Source organism: Myzus persicae, unplaced genomic scaffold (genome assembly GCF_001856785.1).
Source record: "Myzus persicae strain clone G006 unplaced genomic scaffold, MPER_G0061.0, whole genome shotgun sequence".
Lineage (NCBI taxonomy): Eukaryota > Metazoa > Arthropoda > Insecta > Hemiptera > Aphididae > Myzus > Myzus persicae.
This window is the reverse complement of record NW_019104266.1, coordinates 441,035-461,594: the sequence shown is the minus strand read 5'-3', so window position 1 is coordinate 461,594 and position 20,560 is coordinate 441,035. Positions and strand designations below refer to the sequence as shown.

The 20,560-nt window shown below is 28.7% G+C and overlaps 1 non-coding gene across 1 annotated transcript; it reads right to left on the bottom strand.

The window, feature by feature from the left end:
• Positions 1-16,279: 16,279 nt before the first annotated feature.
• On the bottom strand, positions 16,280-16,351 carry Trnad-guc. Its single transcript has one exon. It is a non-coding gene; the product is annotated as a tRNA-Asp (tRNA).
• Between the last annotated feature and the right edge of the window lie 4,209 nt (positions 16,352-20,560).

The following is a 20,560-nucleotide window of genomic DNA, read 5'->3' as shown; positions in this document are numbered from 1 at the left end:
ATTATATTACCTTATATACCTAACCCTATTATACCCTATAATAATTATATTATATTCTATAATATTAAATAAAAAATTTTAAAACACTGAGAAAATAGTTTTGTAGTAGTACAAAGTAACTACATATCATAACATATTAAAAAAAAAAATAAAAAATTGTTAGGTATGTCATAAATACTATGTTATTATAATATTCATTCAACCAAATGAATAACTCATATGTGCAATTTTTGAGTAATTTACAATAACCGTTATAGAAAAGACAAGCGCTTCCATTTAATTTTAGAGTTACGAAGTTTGGATCAAAAGTTTTGAGTACAGTAATTCATCAAATGTGGTTTTGGCACTAGAAACATAATAATATTAATAACAACAGTAACATAACTCTTAAAACGGATGACATAAATAATTTTAGACTTACATATACATTATACGCGATAAAGACTAAAGTTTTTGATAAGTACTCTCAGTCATTACTTATAAATTGTTTTTAAAACGTGTTTGGTTTCTAAACTAAGAATACCTAGAACACTCACAGTATATTTTATTTTCATTGCCTCTTAATAGGTAGTTACCACATACTCGTCATTGCACTCGTTATTCACACCTACAAAAATTATAGTATTTTGTTTTTAAATTAAAACAAAATTCAACAACATTTAATTACTAATTCGTATCTTTATGATAGAGATTTCAATATAATGTCATCGTATTTGGACTTTTCGTTTGTATAGTTTTATTAACATTCGGTTATAATACATTTCCAGCTACTTAAATATGCTGTTCATAAAAGAAGTATAGAAATAAAGCCTTTCTAGATAGTTTTAGTTTTAGATTAATACAAAACCTTCAAGAAACCTCATCACTCGATCAGACATATAATTGGAATATTATGAAAATGTAAGTTTTTTTTAATTTATCAGTAATTTCTGTAAGCATGAGGTTAAACTACAAAAAAGGTATAGAAGAAATTATGATATGTAAACAAGCAAGTTTAAACCAAGCTCTGCTGAAAAGTATTTTTTGAGCTTGAGATAATTTATAGATTTTTTTAGAAATGTAGTATCATAACTCATCACTACCTTTGTCGTATGTAACCGAAGCAAGACCAGTTTCTATACTATGCTTCTTATCCAACTCTTACATATCTAAACATATAATTTATTAATACACTTACTTTGCAATTTGTTAACTTTTTTAATAATGAAATACATTATTACACAAATATATATTTGTTGTTTTTTGTATATAATTATTATGAAAGCCTCTATTAAAAGCTTGAACCATTTTCTGGTTTATGAACTTCATAAGTAAAATAGTAATGATGAAGCAGTTTTTAAACGATTTTTTTTGTACCTATATTATGTTCAAATTTTTAATTTTTTTTAATTTTTAATTTTTATATTAAGCAAGAACGAAAGTTGATGATTATATATCTATTCGCACTCAACGTAATATTGTGTACTTTATAACTTATAAAAATATAATTTTGATAATTTAGATTTCTATACCAATAATATTGAATACAGGCACCAGGTCAGATTCCTATTACTATAGGTACTTACCTGCTTGCCTGCTGCTATAACTGAAAATATATTTATTTGCATAATAATTCCATTGATGCGTTTATTGATCCACGAAAATAAAAAATTAATTTTATTCTCCTAGAGAATACATATGCATAAATATATTACAGTTTTATTTTCTGCTATTATCAGACATAGAACAAAATTATTAACATCGATATTAAAATTGGCAAGAGCGACATTTTATCGAAAATTTAATTGTTACCAATTTAGTGTGTACATAAAATATCCCATAGGGATTGGATACGAGAAATAATTTATTAATGTTACATAAACTGGCATCCACCATAAACATGTTGGTAGCCATTGCATTTAAGCTATATAGCTATAGCTACCTCCATAGAAATTATTTAAATGCTGGCAATTTATTTCATGACTATAGTACTAGTATAGGTAGTCCGTGTTAGATTCCTAACAAGAGTATAAATGTTTATTTGTTGTACAACAATATCGTAAGTATTTTATTTTATTATATTTTAGGTATTTTAGGGAACACAAAGCACTCAAAAAGTCTCGTGTTGCACATTTAAAGATCGTAATTCGATACTTCATGGTAATTTGGAAATATAGTTTTCGATTTTTCTCAATCGTTCTTAAAGCGTTAAAAAACTATCTACAATATAGAAAATTGTTGATCAAATTCCGGCAACTACGGTTTCAATTGTTTCGTTCAGAATTGGTTTTTGAATCATTGCTTTCAAATGTTCGAGCAATACACTAATACCTACGTCCTACATCACCTGCACCACTAACCTGTATAGAGGTGAGCGAACAATTTCAAGTGCTCAACACAACAACTCTTTATATTTTTTTTTTATCCGTTTAACTTTATTTTTAGTATAGTTCCCGAATAATTTCTACCTTAGCCATTTGCCATTGTTTCGGGTTTGTTAAAATTTACATTTATCATTTTATTTTCAATATTAAGCATTTCTTTATTATACATTTAAATTATAGTTATATCGTTAGTAAATATGTACACATTAAATTTCAAAACTATTGGTTCACGAGATCGAGACGGTTTTTACTTTTTAATATTTGTTTGAAATTGAAACGAGCACTTATAAAATCGACTTCGCTTTGTGTGCGTTTCAACTATTCGGATTGTAATAACGGATAAGCTTTATAAGGAATGCAAATTGTACATATTTTACTTACACTATACTTATATTATAATATATACAACGTCTAATAATGTCTATTGGCTACAATATAGTATTCCTTTATTATAGGAACGAGCCTTATAATGTTACCCCGAGGAAGGTTTAACCGATATAGTTAATATTATTATAATATGCCTACCTGAAACATTGCACTGAATAAGGGATATTTTGGGTATTCTCACTTAAGTTGTAAATGTTTAATATTTTATATCAAAATATGGTTATAATTTGAAAGTATAACGGTTACTCCACTTAGGGCTATTTTAAATAATTCATCTAAATATTAATAAGTATGATAATATATTTTGATAACGATAAGGATCTTTATTGTGTTTTTATTATATCTCTAAGGTATATCGTATATATATATATATGTATATATATATACATACATATATATATAGTACTTAGTACTAATTATTATTAACACTGTAATTAATTAAGTATATACACTTCACATAATACATACCTGCTAAATATTAAAATGTTATCCAGTTTTTACTTTCTGCTGAATATGTTGAGGAAAATGAACAGTTTTAAAAATAATTATTACATTTTCAAAAAAAAACTCAAGAAGAGAATATTTCGTGTATAGTCTTATATTTTATTGTACAAAATTACTTCGAATCGAAATAAATGATGTTATAATGTTTTAGTTTGAAACACGAAATGCTGTACAACGTTTTACGTTTCTAAATAGTATGTTGAACAAAACTCTAAGCTTCTTATCCTAATAATCTCGTTGGGTAATTTCAATTCGAGAATATTCGAATTCCCCCCGAGGCAGATGGCAGACCTTGTACATTTTCATGTCCAACCCAAATATTTAACCGAATGACAATATAATAACGGTTTACCATTTACAATTTTGACGTTACAACCAGTTATAATATTAGAGTTTGATCATTTTTCGAGACATTTCCTAGGAAAGATCTGTATAATATACGGTATTTCTATTATAGAATCAAGTATACTTGGAATACAATAACAAATGAATACCGGATTTTTTTTTTAACTGTAGATAATACAAGTAATAGGTATTACATTAACGTAAGTCTTTAAATGAAATGAAATTGGTATAATTATATACAAAAAATAAATAAAGCGTAAACCAAATCTCTTCCGTTAAAACTTTATGATATAACAACTAACAAGTTAAATAAGTTCAATTTTACTGGTTAAAAAGTGAAAAACACTTTATTACTATAACGTAAAAAAAACCGTCTTGAATCGCTCTATTTCCCAGTTTCGTGTATCGGTAATCGATTCGCCTTTAATAGGATTTGTTTTTTTCATCCTTAAAAACCACCATAAGTTATATAGTAGCACCGTGTTTACATTATGTAGTTTCGAAACGTTTAGTGAAAATTCGATTTAAAGTCACAAAAAACCATGTGATCATGTATCGACCGACGGCCTCCGACGTCCAACAAGTCGTACATAATGTGACACACGGTCCAATTTTTAGTATTTACGATATACTTAAAAATGTGTTTATTGCTAAACTAGAATGATTAATTTTCGGTATCAATACGTTTTAATTCTCATAAGGCTTAGGCTGTCGTGTTCATAGACCCGTCCTCATGATTGGACGCTATTCTCGAATTCCATTATATTATATCGCTGTTAACGATTTAGGTAAGGCACTCGACGTCTTAGCTTGTTATTTATTAATACTATTTATAATTATAACAATTGTAACTGTTAAATTTACCCTGTTTTACAATTATAAATTGAATTTACTACCTACTTCCCTATTCAACAATGCTTTACCCACTAAACTTGTATTTGATTATGTCAGATTTGATAAGCAATGTTATTATTATTATTTAGATTATATTTAACCCTAAGCTTATGAATTAAATATAAATACTAGGAACTTGATGTTACTTACTCGTTTTATATTCTATTTGGTTTGATTGCAATCAATAAGTACCTACACCAATATTATTCGTAGTTTCGACAAATTGCATTCAGGACGGGATGCAACCTAACGATTTTTTACGACCTACGCATTTTCAGGCAAAACATTGTGTTGAAGTCGTCGCCGTCCATCATGGCTGTGGGTGGACTGCTGGCCATGTGACCATTGAAATTGTTCGAACCCGTCAGTGGAATGTGGAATTTCCTACGATCGTTTTCAATATCAGTTATACCGTTAAGTGTCGTACGCAATATAATAGTGTTTAACGGTTGGTTGTCGAGGTGAAAAATTTAATTAAAACCGTGTGGGTATAGGTGTATGGCATTATTCTTCACGGAAGGTCGAACTGTATTATATAAGACGTTGATACTATCAACTCCATATAATAATAATAATAATAATAATATATCATGCGATATTGATGCGACGTTATATACTGTATGCGTGAATAAGTGTGCAGGTATTCACGCAACAATATAATATATTATACTCATAAGCCACATGTATCGACGAAGAGGTCGTCTCGGACGAGAATTGATTTTTTGTTTTTATATAATTCACGAGTCTTGGTGGTATATCGGTTTACAGTATAATAATATTGTGTACGGTATAGAGAATTGCGGAGTGTATATATATTTTGTAGACGTACTACACTTTATATAGAACTTGAAAAACAATCCGTACAACCTTTTTTTTACTTAAATTTTTTATTGCTCCATCTATACCTAAGATTGTTTTTTTTTTTTTTTACAATAAGTATAAGTGCTGCACGATTGATGATGTAGGTTTGATTATTGGTGGGTGAAGAGTCCTTCTATTGAAGGCACTTTGGCGTGGGCCATCCGTACGACTAAATACGTTTTCATGATTTCGTGGTAGCAGTAAACGTGGCTCGTTGAAAATAATGACTTTACAAGGGGTACAGCTGCTGTTATGGTGTTATTCCGTAGCGTAGGCATATGAAAAAAAACCAACGTAATAATTAGTATCGTAGGTCAAATTCTGACGGTCGTTCTTGTTCAACGATCTCAGACATCGAACCTCGAGATTCGATCGAATATACATGATGAGTTATACGTATATTCAACGTCACCGTCGTGTAGCATTTCGAAAACAGACGAACAGTTTTATTTCAACGTATAACACAGCACATCATTAATGTTTTATACATACCTACAATACCGAGTATCGGACGTGACCCATAAGATAGCATGTGCGTTTTAAAAACACATCGTGATGATGGCCTACTCGTAAATAGACTTGAACTGAATATATTATATTTACTTAACGCCCAAAATATTGGGTGAGCAGAACGATGTAGATTATAATTATTCTAAACTGCAGTGCGTTTTCGTCCACTGCGGGCACGTCGTGTAGTGGTCGATAAATCGCTATCGAATTTCACACAATCTATTTTTATCAGTTCTCGTAACAATCTCAAAGGGTGTGGAAAAGTTGAGTTGAAAAGGAAAACTAAAATGATATGAAAACCTCCCCAAAACTGTACGCACACGCCGACTATAATTTAATACATCGTGTAGTTTTATTCGGCCGGTTGACGATCACGTAGTCATGTCGCCCCCGTCGACGAGACATTACACATAATCGGCGCACCGGGTCACGTTTATCGCAGAGAGTTTTTCGTCTCCGTGCACGTATAAGACGTCTCGAGTTTACCGGGACACATAAGCATACGCACGCCTATTCCAGTAGATATTGGATAACCGTGTGGTAACTGCACATTTTATTTTTACGCCACATCGTTGACGGCAGGAGGGATCACTCGCTCATTTGACCGCCCATACCTGACTTAATTTAAATAAACCCGACCGTCGTAGAACTGGAGACCCGCCGACTTTGCGTATTAATACAATTTCAAGAGGACTCCACACCCGCATGCGTTACATCCGTCTTACATGCGTGTAGTCCTATATATATGTACCGGATTCTTACCACAGTCTATAATGTATAGTTAATATTAGAGACGATTTGCATATTATCAAATTTGTAGGGGGTAAAATAATCTGGACCCGAGTAACGTGCAGGGGAAAACTCGTAGGTTAAACGGAAACATCTACTTTCAGCTACTGACTCGAATTCACCGCTATTGAAACTGGACAAGAAAAATTAAGTGGAAAGAAATTCCAAAGAATTTCGTGGCAATGTTAATATTATTCTTATTATTATTAAGCCTGTCGTGCCATCCACGTTATTATTTTATCAGATAATGGTGTCTTATAATGATGATTTAAGAGGACGCTACTGCCATAATATTGGATATGTCGTGACTTTGCGAGTGCGTTATTTAGATCTATCTTCATATTTCATATTCTCCGATACAAAACTTAAAGTCAAAAACGAAGTCCAAAAATAACAACTTCACCGATATCCCTACAGTCTTTCCGACAACGAGAAACGAGAAAAAAAACCATAAAGTCTTTGTAAGGTTCCAACTCGGTTTAAAATGATCTCGTTTGCTGGGTCCCTTACCTACGATTTTGTTGTATATAATTTTTAGTTGCTCGAAAGGCCACGTTTTTATGCCGTTGCCAGTATATTCTTGATTAGCTTGGTTGAATAATCGAATATTTTTGGAAAAAAAGTTATAAATATAACTTGTATAGGACAATATAATTTCAAATAAAAATATGATTTGTAATAATACATGATGTATTATGTTCAATTAGTAAACTGCGCTGAATCACTTAGCGTTGCATTTGTGTATATTTTATTGTGATAAATTGAATTTTTGTTGTCCGGCGCGTTGTGTATACAATTTCAGTACATTACATTTCGATCGATATCTTCCGCGCTGATATAGCTAAAACAATTTAATATGAGGGTATTCCGTTAGGATAACCTTTGTGGTTGGGGGGGGGGGGCTGATAAATTTGTCATCTCACCATAAAAAACCACTGAGACACTGCGGTGTAAAGTTTTGAACCAAAGGCAGAATAAAACCACCCGTCGTAAAACCCAAAAACTCAATCTACGACCTTGCCCATCCTTTATTATGAAAAAATATCCTTGAAAACATTGACTCACAGTAGGTCCAGTTCTAAACTCCCTATCAATCGTCATTTATGCTGTAATAACGTGAGTGGCTGTATCACATGAATATCCAGCCCGAGATAATTATTATCGTGATGGAATTACGGAACAAAGTTTTTTTTACCCATATCGAAGACTGTAAATGTCGGTATCGTGTCCCCTAAGTTTTAAGGTCTTTCCATGACAATATTCCGGTGGATGACAGGATGACATACCCTCTGCCTATGTAGTGTAAACAACATTTGCCTAACAGGAGAGTGGTCGAATCGAATTCGCCCACCTTTTCTGCTGTCAATATATATGATTATCACATTTTTACTAACCGTTTGTTAAAACAATATTATACACGTCAAATACAATGTCATAGGTACTGATAATATGTGTTATGATAAAATATTGTATAGGCAGCTTGAAATATTCGTTTTTGATAGGTAAACATTTATAGAATTAAGTGTTGTTACATCCAGGGACGCCATTTGAGGTATTGCAGGATATGCTTATGCATACTTAAAATTTATCAAGATTGTATTTTGACCTGACTGTAATTGTTCTGCGCCAGGCAAAAATAATCATTTTTTTAATTGGTCTTAAGTGTCGGCAAATATAGCTATGTGATATTATTATTTATGTATTAATCAATTATTTAAATTAAATATAAAAATGTTTGGTGTATGTTAAATATTTTATGTGGGATTGAGGATTTCAGGATTTGTTTAATATACACTATTTATGTACTTCTAAAGTATAATGTTTTAGAACTCCTGGGCTCCCACGTGAGTTCATTGTCTGTAATAAACTAATAACATTATAATATATTGACCTTCTGAACATTGTCTTTGGCCTTCCTAGTTGTTAGCACACCAAAAAATTTGAAACGACGCCCATGATCACAACGCATATTATTAATATGACTATTGTAAGCTATATATTTGAAAAATGGCAAATTGATAAGAGAAAACCATATGCCACGGTTATAGCAGTTATTTACTCACAGAATATTCTGTCGACAAAATCGGTTACACTCCGCAGGCCCCGTTTCTTTATTCCTACTAGTGTTTTAATCGTAGTTGAGTCAAGTGATAGTCATCACGTCCTATTGTACAATAATTTCCGTGTGCATTGACGGGAATGAAAAAGCGGATTGTCTGGCCCAAAACACTGAACGTATTATTATCCTTTTAAAGTCCGTATAGTCGATAAAATCCCCTTGTCTGACTTTATCCCGTACATTCACAAGACCTACAGCATCCGTAAGTCGTAACGCGCGTGTACGGCACACTTGTTTGTTTCGCCTGGTTGGTATAAACTAATTGCTCCTGTTGTTTCCCGGGCTCCTTGGTTTCTCAACTCTAATCTCTCTCCCTGCTCGGTACTTTACAATATGTTTTCCCGGGCTTCTTAGATTGGGTTACGGCCGTTTACCTGATGACACCTTTTATTTAGTGCGTAATAACTCATCCCTTTTACAATCATTGTCGTCGAACCGCTGATACTTGCGATTTACGACACGTACTCTTCCATTATCCAGGGTTGTCCCAATCCAAAAGCTAAATGTTTTCTTTTTCGATCATATTACACATACGCGTGATATGTTAGTTCCATTAATTAATGTAAAGTACATAATGTTTAACCTTTAATCGTGTATCCCCCAAAGTTATTATTAAAAAAATACATATTTTTACCTATAGTTAACGGTTTAATTATTTGAAGGTTAACCTACAATATTTTCCACACTTAGATTAAAGTTTCGCATATTTTATATTCATTTATTGCTTTTAATTTGTTCAATACACGATTAAAAATGCACATGTTAGAGAAATGTATAATGCAATTTAACTAAAATAAAATAAAAAATACTTCTATTACAAAACTAGTGTAATTTCAAACATTTTAAATTTATAACGCGTAATAACATTATTTCTAGTTGACAGAAGTAAACACAGATTCGTGACATACTATTATACTATGCGCCCTACAAATGATGCACTCGTGAATGACACATTTTGGTAATATTATTTCATAATATCTAAGTATCAATAGTCATAAAATAATAAATATGTTAGTTTGTATTTTATGAACATATAAATGTCAAACATTACTGAATATTAGAGTATCGGATGCATTTTATGCCATCATATAAGGAGTTAAACAGAATAAAAATATATGTACAGAATTTCGATAAAATTAAAAAAAAAAATTGTATATATTTTGACAAACATTTAGTTTCTGAGCAAAGCGATGAATGGTATTGATGTTAAAACTATATGTACTTAGTTTTAGTGTTGTCTGTTATCAGTTATCAATTTTGGAACAGTTTAAATGCTTGAACCTTAAAGTTTATGTGTGGTTCCTAAAAATATTAATAATACAGTTGCACACATTTTTTCCATGTACATATAAAGTTTCAATTTTGGAAGAAAATGGATATTTAAACGACAAATAACAATTTTTCCTCCAACGATTTTTATTATTATTTATTGTATTATACAGTATCTATACTCACTACGGGTCGCACGACCGGATCGACTTTTCGTTTTGTTTACACTTGGGCTTGGATTACTCTGTTAGTTCCGGCCTTGTTTGAGCGCACCTAAATGTATTATATACATTATACATATAATTTAATATGTACACAGTACACATATACGCGTATGCGCGTGCGTTACGGTTTACAAGATTTTTTAAACAAGTTATACAATGTAGGTATTTATGAGTTCTATCGAATCTCTCTGGCAGCATTTAGTCTCTATTTATATCTCTGATCCTAGTAAAGTTATACAAATGATTTTTTAACTGAGTTTTTCAAAAATCTCTTAAAATATATTTTGTGTATTGACGATTTCGTAAAATCGTTCAAACAATATTATAATACTACTACTTTTATTTTCAGGCGTTACGATTTCAATAATTGTTTTAACATAGCACATACTCGCTTAGGTTAAATCGTGTTGAAAAAAAAAATTGATTTTTATTCACAATTCATTGTTTGTAGCATATTATATATTATATATTACACTCATTACTCTACTTTGCTGCACATCGCACATTGATTATATAGATACTTATTATACAGAGTAATTGATCAAAGTAAATGCAAGTATAGACTCTCAACGAGAATAGCAAATATCGATGGGTGATATGTACATGGGTAAAGTCGGTGACTTTAAACTTTAAAGGGCGTACAGAACGTGTCATTTTCCTCACAATCATCGCCCTTCTCACTCCTTATACCATACCACCAGCCATTCCAAAGCTCCTTGGTAGAGTATTCCTCTATATATAACTTCCTGTTATAATATATAATGATTTTGTTTTCTATCGTTCAGTATATGAACGCAAAGATTGCCACGCTAGTTTATCGCTATCGTCGTTATATGTTTACTCTTTGATGACGACAACCACGACGATGATGGATGAGTTGGTTTACTGCAGTTGCCGAGTAGGTACCTACTGTAAACGCTTTTTTCCCTCCTTTCACAACATATTGTTATACTCAACACATTGCAGACGAAACGAAATTAATTTATATCGTCATCCATTAAATCACTATAATATCGTCTACAATAAGTTTACCTACATAGGTTTTCGTCCTGTTTTTAATGGTGAAACTTTGGTAATTAAAAACTGAAACAGAATTTAAAAATTATATCAAACTCAATATTTATACATTTTCAATAGAATGGAAAAAAATGTCCACTCCATAATATTATACAGGTCAGAATATAGTTTTCGGTTTCTGAAAATTTAAATTTGGACATATTGTGAATTCTCAGACAATCAATATCCATTAAAGGTGTATGTATAAAATGAAAAATTCACATATCTCAATCTGTATGTATAAATTATATGTATAGTATATTATATTGATTTTGTATAATTTCTATCTGTATTTCAAGTATTAATAAATACTCATTTAAGAAACTATTATTGGAAATAATATAATTTATACATTTCTTTACTGTTTTTTTGACACAGAATACTACGCAGATTACATCCAGTCAAACTGTATATTTTTTTGCATAAAAATTTTAATTTATTTTTAGTGTATAAGTTAAGTAGTTATAAATATTTATAAACAAAGAACATTCGTTCAATGTATCGAATATTGAACGATTACACGCTAAAACGACCAAAAAAAAAAATATTCTCTTTTTAGATTTAATAATAGTAGGAATAAAATATGTATAATGCTACAAAATCCATATGGTAAAAGGATTAGAGTTGTTCACTTAAGTAAGTAAATATAGTGCTGTTCATTTTTAAGCAAAAAGTACAAAAAAATTGAGCGACGTAGTGTGTATTCAGCATTAGAATAATCATCTCTATATTTAATATATTATATGTATATAAATTAGATTAAAAACACAATACAATTACATTACAGAATTTAAGAATAATTGCAGTTTAAAACTATTTGTACTTTATATACAAACAAAGCTAAATAATTTTCCTCGCCCCTTGGTAGATTTGTTTAGCATTCTATTTTGCTCGACTTAAAAAGTTTAAACGGTTATTATATTAGTAATTTTTATCATAAAACTTACACAATTTATGTATAATACCATTTTTGAATAAAAAATATCCCAGGTTTAAAATTAAATTAATAAAAAGTGCGCTTTCAAATTGCCATTCGTATCCAAATAAAATAAGTAAATTATACTGTAGTAAGTACGAGACAGTAAAATAAGATGTTCAAAACTAAGTTAAAAATTTCTTTTACAATACTTTTCTTAATTATATTTTAAAGCCTACTATTTTCTAAAATTATAACATTGCCTTTACATACAGTTGATAAATTTCCTGCGGAAATTGTTTATCTAGTACCTAGTTGTAACTTAAAGTTTTATTGGTTTGCACCAAATAGCTATACTAAGTGGATGATTACAAATCAATTTTTCGAAAAAAAAATATATCCATCGACTACTGCACATCAATAAGTTACTGATATATTACGGAACATCGTAAACGTTAAATGTTTTGGTTAGTTGTTTTTGTAAAAAAGTGCGTGGCCTTTTTCGCTATGACCTTTTGGTGCTGTGAAACAATACTGTAATATTATAATTTGAGAGTACTAGAAAATTATATGTGCTCGGTATTTTGGTAAGTCAAATGTTAAATTTTCATCGTACTTTTCTCAATAAACTGAATAAACAGGAAAAACTAAAAAAAATTAGTGGAGAAAGGGGATGTTTACGCAACACCAATTTCTGACAAAATCGATTTTGTAATTTAGTTGTAATTCATAAACGAATAACTGCAGTTACTTGAATTTTTCAAACAAAGTGTTAAAATGGGCATACCGTTAACCGTTTAGTTCAGAGCTCCTAGCAGAGCCTTATATTTATTGAAAAAGAACTTTGTACTTTGTATGCAGTCGTGATATTTACACTCGAATAGATTATTTTTTATACTTTACTGTTTTATTTTTATTGAAGTCATTCAGCATTTCACAATGTTTTTGTATATAGTTAAACGATTCGTATTCATATTATTTAAACACGCATTATCCAAAGTATAGTTCATGTGCACAACAACATTGAAAAGTGAAATTTGATTTAAAAAAATATACATATAAAAATACACACAAAACAATAATACGTATTTTTAAATACATTTATTTTGAGTATTGTGCGATAAAAGTCAATATTGTTTCATATTTCAATATTATATTAGATAATAACGGTAAATATTCACGTAATGTTTGTGTTTGCACGTACAATGTAAAAAAAATGAATCGATATTAATATTATTATATGTATAATAAACGAATCATGAATTCAAAACGATTTGAATTTTGTAATGTTATTTTTTAAAAGAATATAAAATATTTTAACTGAAGTGCATTTTTAATGGCATCTGTGTATTTATTATTTACATTTCATTTTTAATTTTAATGTGTATAATCTTGTGTGACATTGTTATACATATTACAGTCATACCTAATATTGCGACACGTAATTAACTGTACTAATTGCTTCAACCGCAGTGAAAACTAAAAATACCATGTTACCGCATCATAATATTTCTTCGTGAGTCTTATGCGTGCACCTGCTATTTTTCACGTTACAGCTGGAAATAAAATACTAATTTTTCAACCTATTACGAAATATCGTCCATATAGCTGTACAGCTATTTAAAATATGTGTTCGAGTTTTGGACAAACATGTTGAAAATTAAATCGAAAAACAGAACATTTTTAATCCCACATTAATTGTTTTAAACGAGTCGGATTTCCATCGACCATATTATATCATTATTATAAAAATAAATATATACGTGTTGTGTGATTACAAAATAATAAATAAAAACAAAAAACATTAATTTTATAATAGTGCCCAAAATAATATATTTTTTAAAACTAAAATATGACGGAACATCGAAAATATTATTTCAATCGCTTTAAGACACCAATTATTTATGTATTGGTCAACTATGTATCCAGTTGAATATTTTTTATGAGACTAAATTTTAAATGTGTTTACCTCTGTGTATACATCTGGCCAATATGTTTGTAAAGGGTGTCTGACCTTGTTTTTCCTCGTAAATAACTATTTTCTGATTAAGATTATAAGTGTGATGATTGCTGACCGACTACTATGGCATTAGATAGCTCATTTATTTTTTTGTTATATAAAAAAAAGTAATATATTTCAGGAAAAAAATGTAAATGTTTATTTATTATTTTTAATTAAATATTCATAAAGTTTCGAATTATTCTATAATTATGTAGACAATTTTAAAATTCATAACTCTGTGAATAATTAATGGTAATTAAACTGTATTTTATTTTATTTTTAAGACACAAAAAAAACTTTGCTTTAAAAATAACAATAATTTGTTAAAATCAAATTTTGAAAAAACTATTTCAGAAAATAGCCTTAATTATTTATGGATATATATACGGTGCGAATTATTCAGATTATAAAGAATTTCAGATTTCTTTCCTAACGACAATGAATACCTACTTAAACTTACAATTATTTACCGATGCATCGATTGCTATCAACATTGTCTGTACATTGTTTGTATTGACTATTGATTATTGAATATATAATGTATTTATATCTCAGTTGAGTTTATTTTAACACTTATATCATATAGTATTATAGTGTTTAAAGTCCCCTCAAATATATCCAAATGCCTCCGCCTCCTATACAATTCTAAAGCTCTCTAAAATATGACCTGATTTTTTAGTGCCTGTTGCATTCTGGCGCTTGTTCTGGTGTATAGTAATGTAGTCTTGATAATACAATATTATATAATATGTTGAGTAAAAAAGTTTGAAATTGTTTTCAAAGTGCACACAAAAATATTTCATTACGATATAAACCATATTCTCAGACACGGTGAACTATATTATTTAACTTTTTAATGATATATGTTTGAATTTGTTCTTGAAAATATACTATATGTATTATTATTTAAATTAATTAGTTATTAAAATACATATTATATAGGATAGTAGGATACACTGTTATGTTTTATTCTTCTACACGACATAATACTTAAATTAAATGTTTAAAAGTTACATTTAAGGTTGAAATGCAGTTAGAATATTGTCTTTTATCAGAGTGATTAAAAAAACAGATTCTTTATTAAGAGAGTATCTTATTGTAAATTGTATATTCTATATTGATCGCATTAAAATGCCATTGGTAGAAATAGACATTATATACAAATTAATGTATGTTTGTAGTTTATAACAATCTCACAACTACACGAGTAGGTACACGACCGATTTTGCGAAATATTTCAGAGATTGTTCCTAGAGATATGAGATAAGTTAATAAAAACTATTGACTAATGATGGAGTTGTTTTTGTAACCGCAATTGTCATGATACCAAAAAAACGAAAGATCATCATATTTTTATTTATGAATTCATTTAATTCTAATATCTAAGATTCAACTAAATTTTCTTTTTTATCGCTGAGAATTTTAGCATATTAAATATACTAACAATAATTTAAATTAATCTGAGAGTGGAAATTCAGAATATCATTTTGAATTCTGATTCATCGTATTTTGAATAATAATAGCAGGTTCACTGTACAGTAACTGAATAACAACGATAATAAAACATATTTAAACTACAAAAAAAGTTCAAAATATACTATATAGTATAGTTTATATTCTGTAATATATTATTCAATCAAGGGTGCTGGAGTACCGTACCTAATTTTATTATGTTAGAATTGAATCATTGTTAAGAATAATAATATATCTAACAAATATTTTTCCATCATATAACTTGACGCTATAATATTTTAAAATGCCCAAACAACCAACAATTTTAAAATACTCGTAACTTGCTTTAAAATTTATCTATAAAAAAAATACGATATTCACTAGTAGGCCATATTCTTACTCTTAAATGTGTTAATAGATCAATTCGCTCCAATATTAATGGATTATTCAGAACGTACAAATTGCCATATTACACTTTTGTAAGACGGAGATGTGTGCAGTGATCTTTTAACAAAGTATTTGAGAAATCATTAATAATCCATCTTGTTTTGGTAAAAAAATTAGGTAAAAAAAATGCAAAAAATTTTCCTCCCCGGCGGGGAATCGAACCCCGGTCTCCCGCGTGACAGGCGGGGATACTTACCACTATACTACCGAGGATTACGTAAATATTGAGTAAAAAATAGTGATTTTAAATTCTAAGAAAAAAATAAGATTTCACAATAATTTTTTTCATAATATTATCTCAAATTTATGGGTAACTAATATTAGTGGAACTATGCAAAATTTCAAAATAACCCAAACTTGGAGATATGTTGGCTATTCATCGCAGAGTTATAAATATAACCACAAACGAAATATTGGTCGATTTAATGAACTGTCATTAATAAAATAAAATATTAGATTCAATAATTTCATACAAATTTCCCATAAATACGTTCATAAATACAATTTGTATTTACTATAATTAAAAAAAATAATATTAAGTATACGCCTAACCAAAAGTTAGGTATATTTTTAATGATCAAAAAGTGTAGGTACCTATTTTAAAAAATCAGCCGCATCACTCTTCCTCGTAACAAAATCATTTGATCCCAACTGCATAATATAATAAGATAATATTACATTCGATATGACAATTGACGATTAAAATTGAAATTGTACCCTCCCTACATAGCAATTTTCAATATTGCAATACCTACCTACCTATTGACATTTAACATACCTAACTATATGTTGTATAATACTTTAATATTAGGTATATCGTCACTGTAATGAAGGGTACCTACCCATAACTAAATTAAATTACAAAACTAGTATTTTAAAAATGCATGCATTTAATATTGAATATCAATTATTATTGGTTAGTAAATATTTTTATAGTTGGAAGTTTAGAACTGATAGATAGCTTATTTTCCTTCATTCATAATTAAAGCAAAATATATCAAATTTGAATTCTTTATCATTTGTGAAATTTAGAATATTTATAGTGATTGTCGAGTGGTATTGGGAAACTAACATAAATTAAAACGGGAATATACACCGGATGTACGATTTTAAGTTAAATACCTACCGGCTACTATTGACTTTTGAAAATAAAAATATAAGTTAGAAGGTGATATTCATTACTTTTAAGTTTTATTTATCTTTTTTTAATATCATGGTTCAGGGTATTTCATTAAAAAAGAAAATAAATAACTCGCATATTTTTATTTTATTTACGATTTACTTAAGAGGTTCATTTTAACCCATGCATTTGTTGTATCCATCTTACAAACGTGCCACACAGCAAATTTTCGTTCAATAGTTTTGATTGTGTGTAGTTAGTTTAATTTGTAATATTTCACATACCCACACCTTGCTTAAAAATCGAAACGTCGAACAAAATCGCCGTTGCTCAAACACAAATCATTCTCCTTTTCCTAAAAACTATATAACACGTCAATTCACTATACCAAGTATAAAAACCAACAGCACATAGTTGCAACTAGTGAACGAAAATTTTCCAAATCGTACGTTTGTAAGACGGAGACAGCAAACGTATGGGTAGCGTCCCTTTTTGCTCTTAAACACAAGGCTTAACCAAATCTTAGTTTTTCTTTAAACTGTGGAGATAATAAAAATTATTTATTTTTTCATAAATAAATCATAAATACCTGTAGACACCAAGGTACACAAAATGAAACTATGTTATGATTTATCACTCATAATACACATAAGTAAAATAAATACCTACAATATGCTGATATAACGAATTGCATCATATAGGTATGAAATTATTTAATCTAACTAATTTTAGTAATAAACTAATAATTGAAACACTTACAACATATTTTAGAACACAAACAATATCAAAGTCATGATATGTACTTAGTAGTTTGTAGCTTACCCATAGTACCTATCCAGAATGTAAAGAAAAACAAATTTGAAGGGACTCTTTTACTTATATCCGAACAATATTCAAATAATATATATGTTATACAAAAAAAGTGGGAAAGTACCAAGGTAACTACTATGCTGTACGGTAAGTGATGATTTGATCTCGTATTTGAGTGAGTTACTTTAATGGAACTATATAAGTTTTAAATTTAAATCCAATGATAAATAATTGAATTTCAATAAAAAAAAAGTATTCTGTGCGAGAATTTTCTGTCAGCCTATACTAGCTAGTATATTGCAAATATAATAGTCGATTTTACTTTAAGCAATAGGTACTGTGTAGGTTGAGTTCATTTCTGAAGAATATATAGCATTTGTATATTATTTATTACTATAATAGTGTCCTTATATTTAATATTTATTCATATCATAAGCGTTTATTATTAACTTAGTTAAAAAAAAACTAAACAAATTCAAATGCGTGTAAAAAATATTAAGTTTGAAAATAATATCTTAAGTTAAATTTTAATATATAAGTGTCTATAATTAGTACATTTTGATTAACAACATTAAACCTAAAACCGTTATGTGGAAAGTCGTTGATTGACGCTTGAATATCCATTTTAGTCAAAGAGTATACTTAACTAATAACGCTCATACGAATAGTACTTATGGAATCGCACTCATCATTTTTATAATTATTGTAAAATAAACTAATAAAGAACTTTCTGTATTCATTTTTCGAACATTGCAACATTCAAAATACTTTATCTATATATTTTACTATATTATTTTAATTGGTATTAGTAACAAGACAAGCAACTGACAACAGACCTTGTATTAAATGTTCAAACTTAATTACCAAATTACAATAATTGTATCATTGATAAACCGAAAAAAAACTAAAAATGTCAAAAAAATTTGTTTTTAATACATTTAAAAATCACATGTAGAGAGCAAAATATTTTTGAAAATTATTTCTTGTCTTGTTAATGTTGATATAAAATATTCAGTGAACATTTCAAGTGTATAAAGATATTCATTGCTGAGTTACAACAACATAACAAAATCAATTTTTTCAAAAACTGGTTACCATTTTCCTCAATTTTTTTAATGTTTTATTCAGTTATTTTGAAAATACCAGGGAATCCTACTATTTTTTACCCCTTAAAGGATAAAGGACCAACTGAATCAAATTTAATACCAGATACCACTTCGAAAGTTGAAAATTAAAGCATTTTTACTGCTTCAAAAAGTAATGACAGAAACAAAAATAAAAATAAAAACTTATCAGTGTAAAATCAATACATCCNCATTATCTATGGTACCTAATAACTAAATATAAATCTAAGCATCATATAGTTATTATAGTACCTACAAATACTAAATAGAGGTAACTAGATATTTATGTATATAAAATGAAGTGAATAAACAATTGAAATTTGAAATATTGAAATTAAAAAACATTCTAGTACCATGTATACGACAATTAATATTTATAACTAAATACAATGCAAAATTGTTAGTAAAATGATATAGATAGCACGGTGATAAAAATAATACAATTCTGAGCATAGTTGGAAGATTTAAAATGTAAATATACAACAGCCATGATGTTTTCCGTATTTTTCAAAATTCAGTGAAGATTTTGACAAATGATTTGCTGAAGTTTAACACTCGAGTTCAATAATTGATAGTTTAACCATAAATTGTCAAACCATTTAATATAACAATATTATGATATTCGATCGGAATGAACCATTGATGAATCATCATGATTAATTTATCAGTATAAACTATAAAGTATATTAATCCACTCTGCTATATATTTCACTTGTCCCGTTAAAATGACTTTGTATAACCTCAGCCACTTTCTAATCTAAACTCAGTCAATTTGGTATAATGTGAGTATAATTATGTATAGTGTATATGTGTTACATTACATTTTATAATACAGTTCCTATGTCCTGTACTTTTGATTCTGTTTTCAATATTTTTAATTTAAATTATGATAAATGATAATAAGTATCATAATTTTTAGTGTAATGTTTTATTTATTTTCGCTCTACATTATAAAAATCGCAAATTTGAAATTATAGTTTCATGCAGTTATTGATCAAGTATCTTAAAATATTAATTTCTATTTATTAGGTATTTTAATACTTTTTGTACAAAAACTCGGTAGGTATAATATGTTAAAAGCTTAGAAGCGGTTTATGGATTTTTTGATTGATACTCATGTTTTAAAATATTTAATAAGAAACAATGAATTTTGTCGATTCTAATCTTTATCATAATACCAGGGTTATGTCATAACGGAAATTAATTCTGAAAATTAAGCTCGATGTATTCAACACGGTACAAAATCATCGATCGTCAATTTATCATGTATAATCATAATATTATAATACTTATTATAATTTATATTATTGTAACGGATCATATGAACTCCGTCGTCGTCACCGCGTATCTACGATAACAAGGTATAAT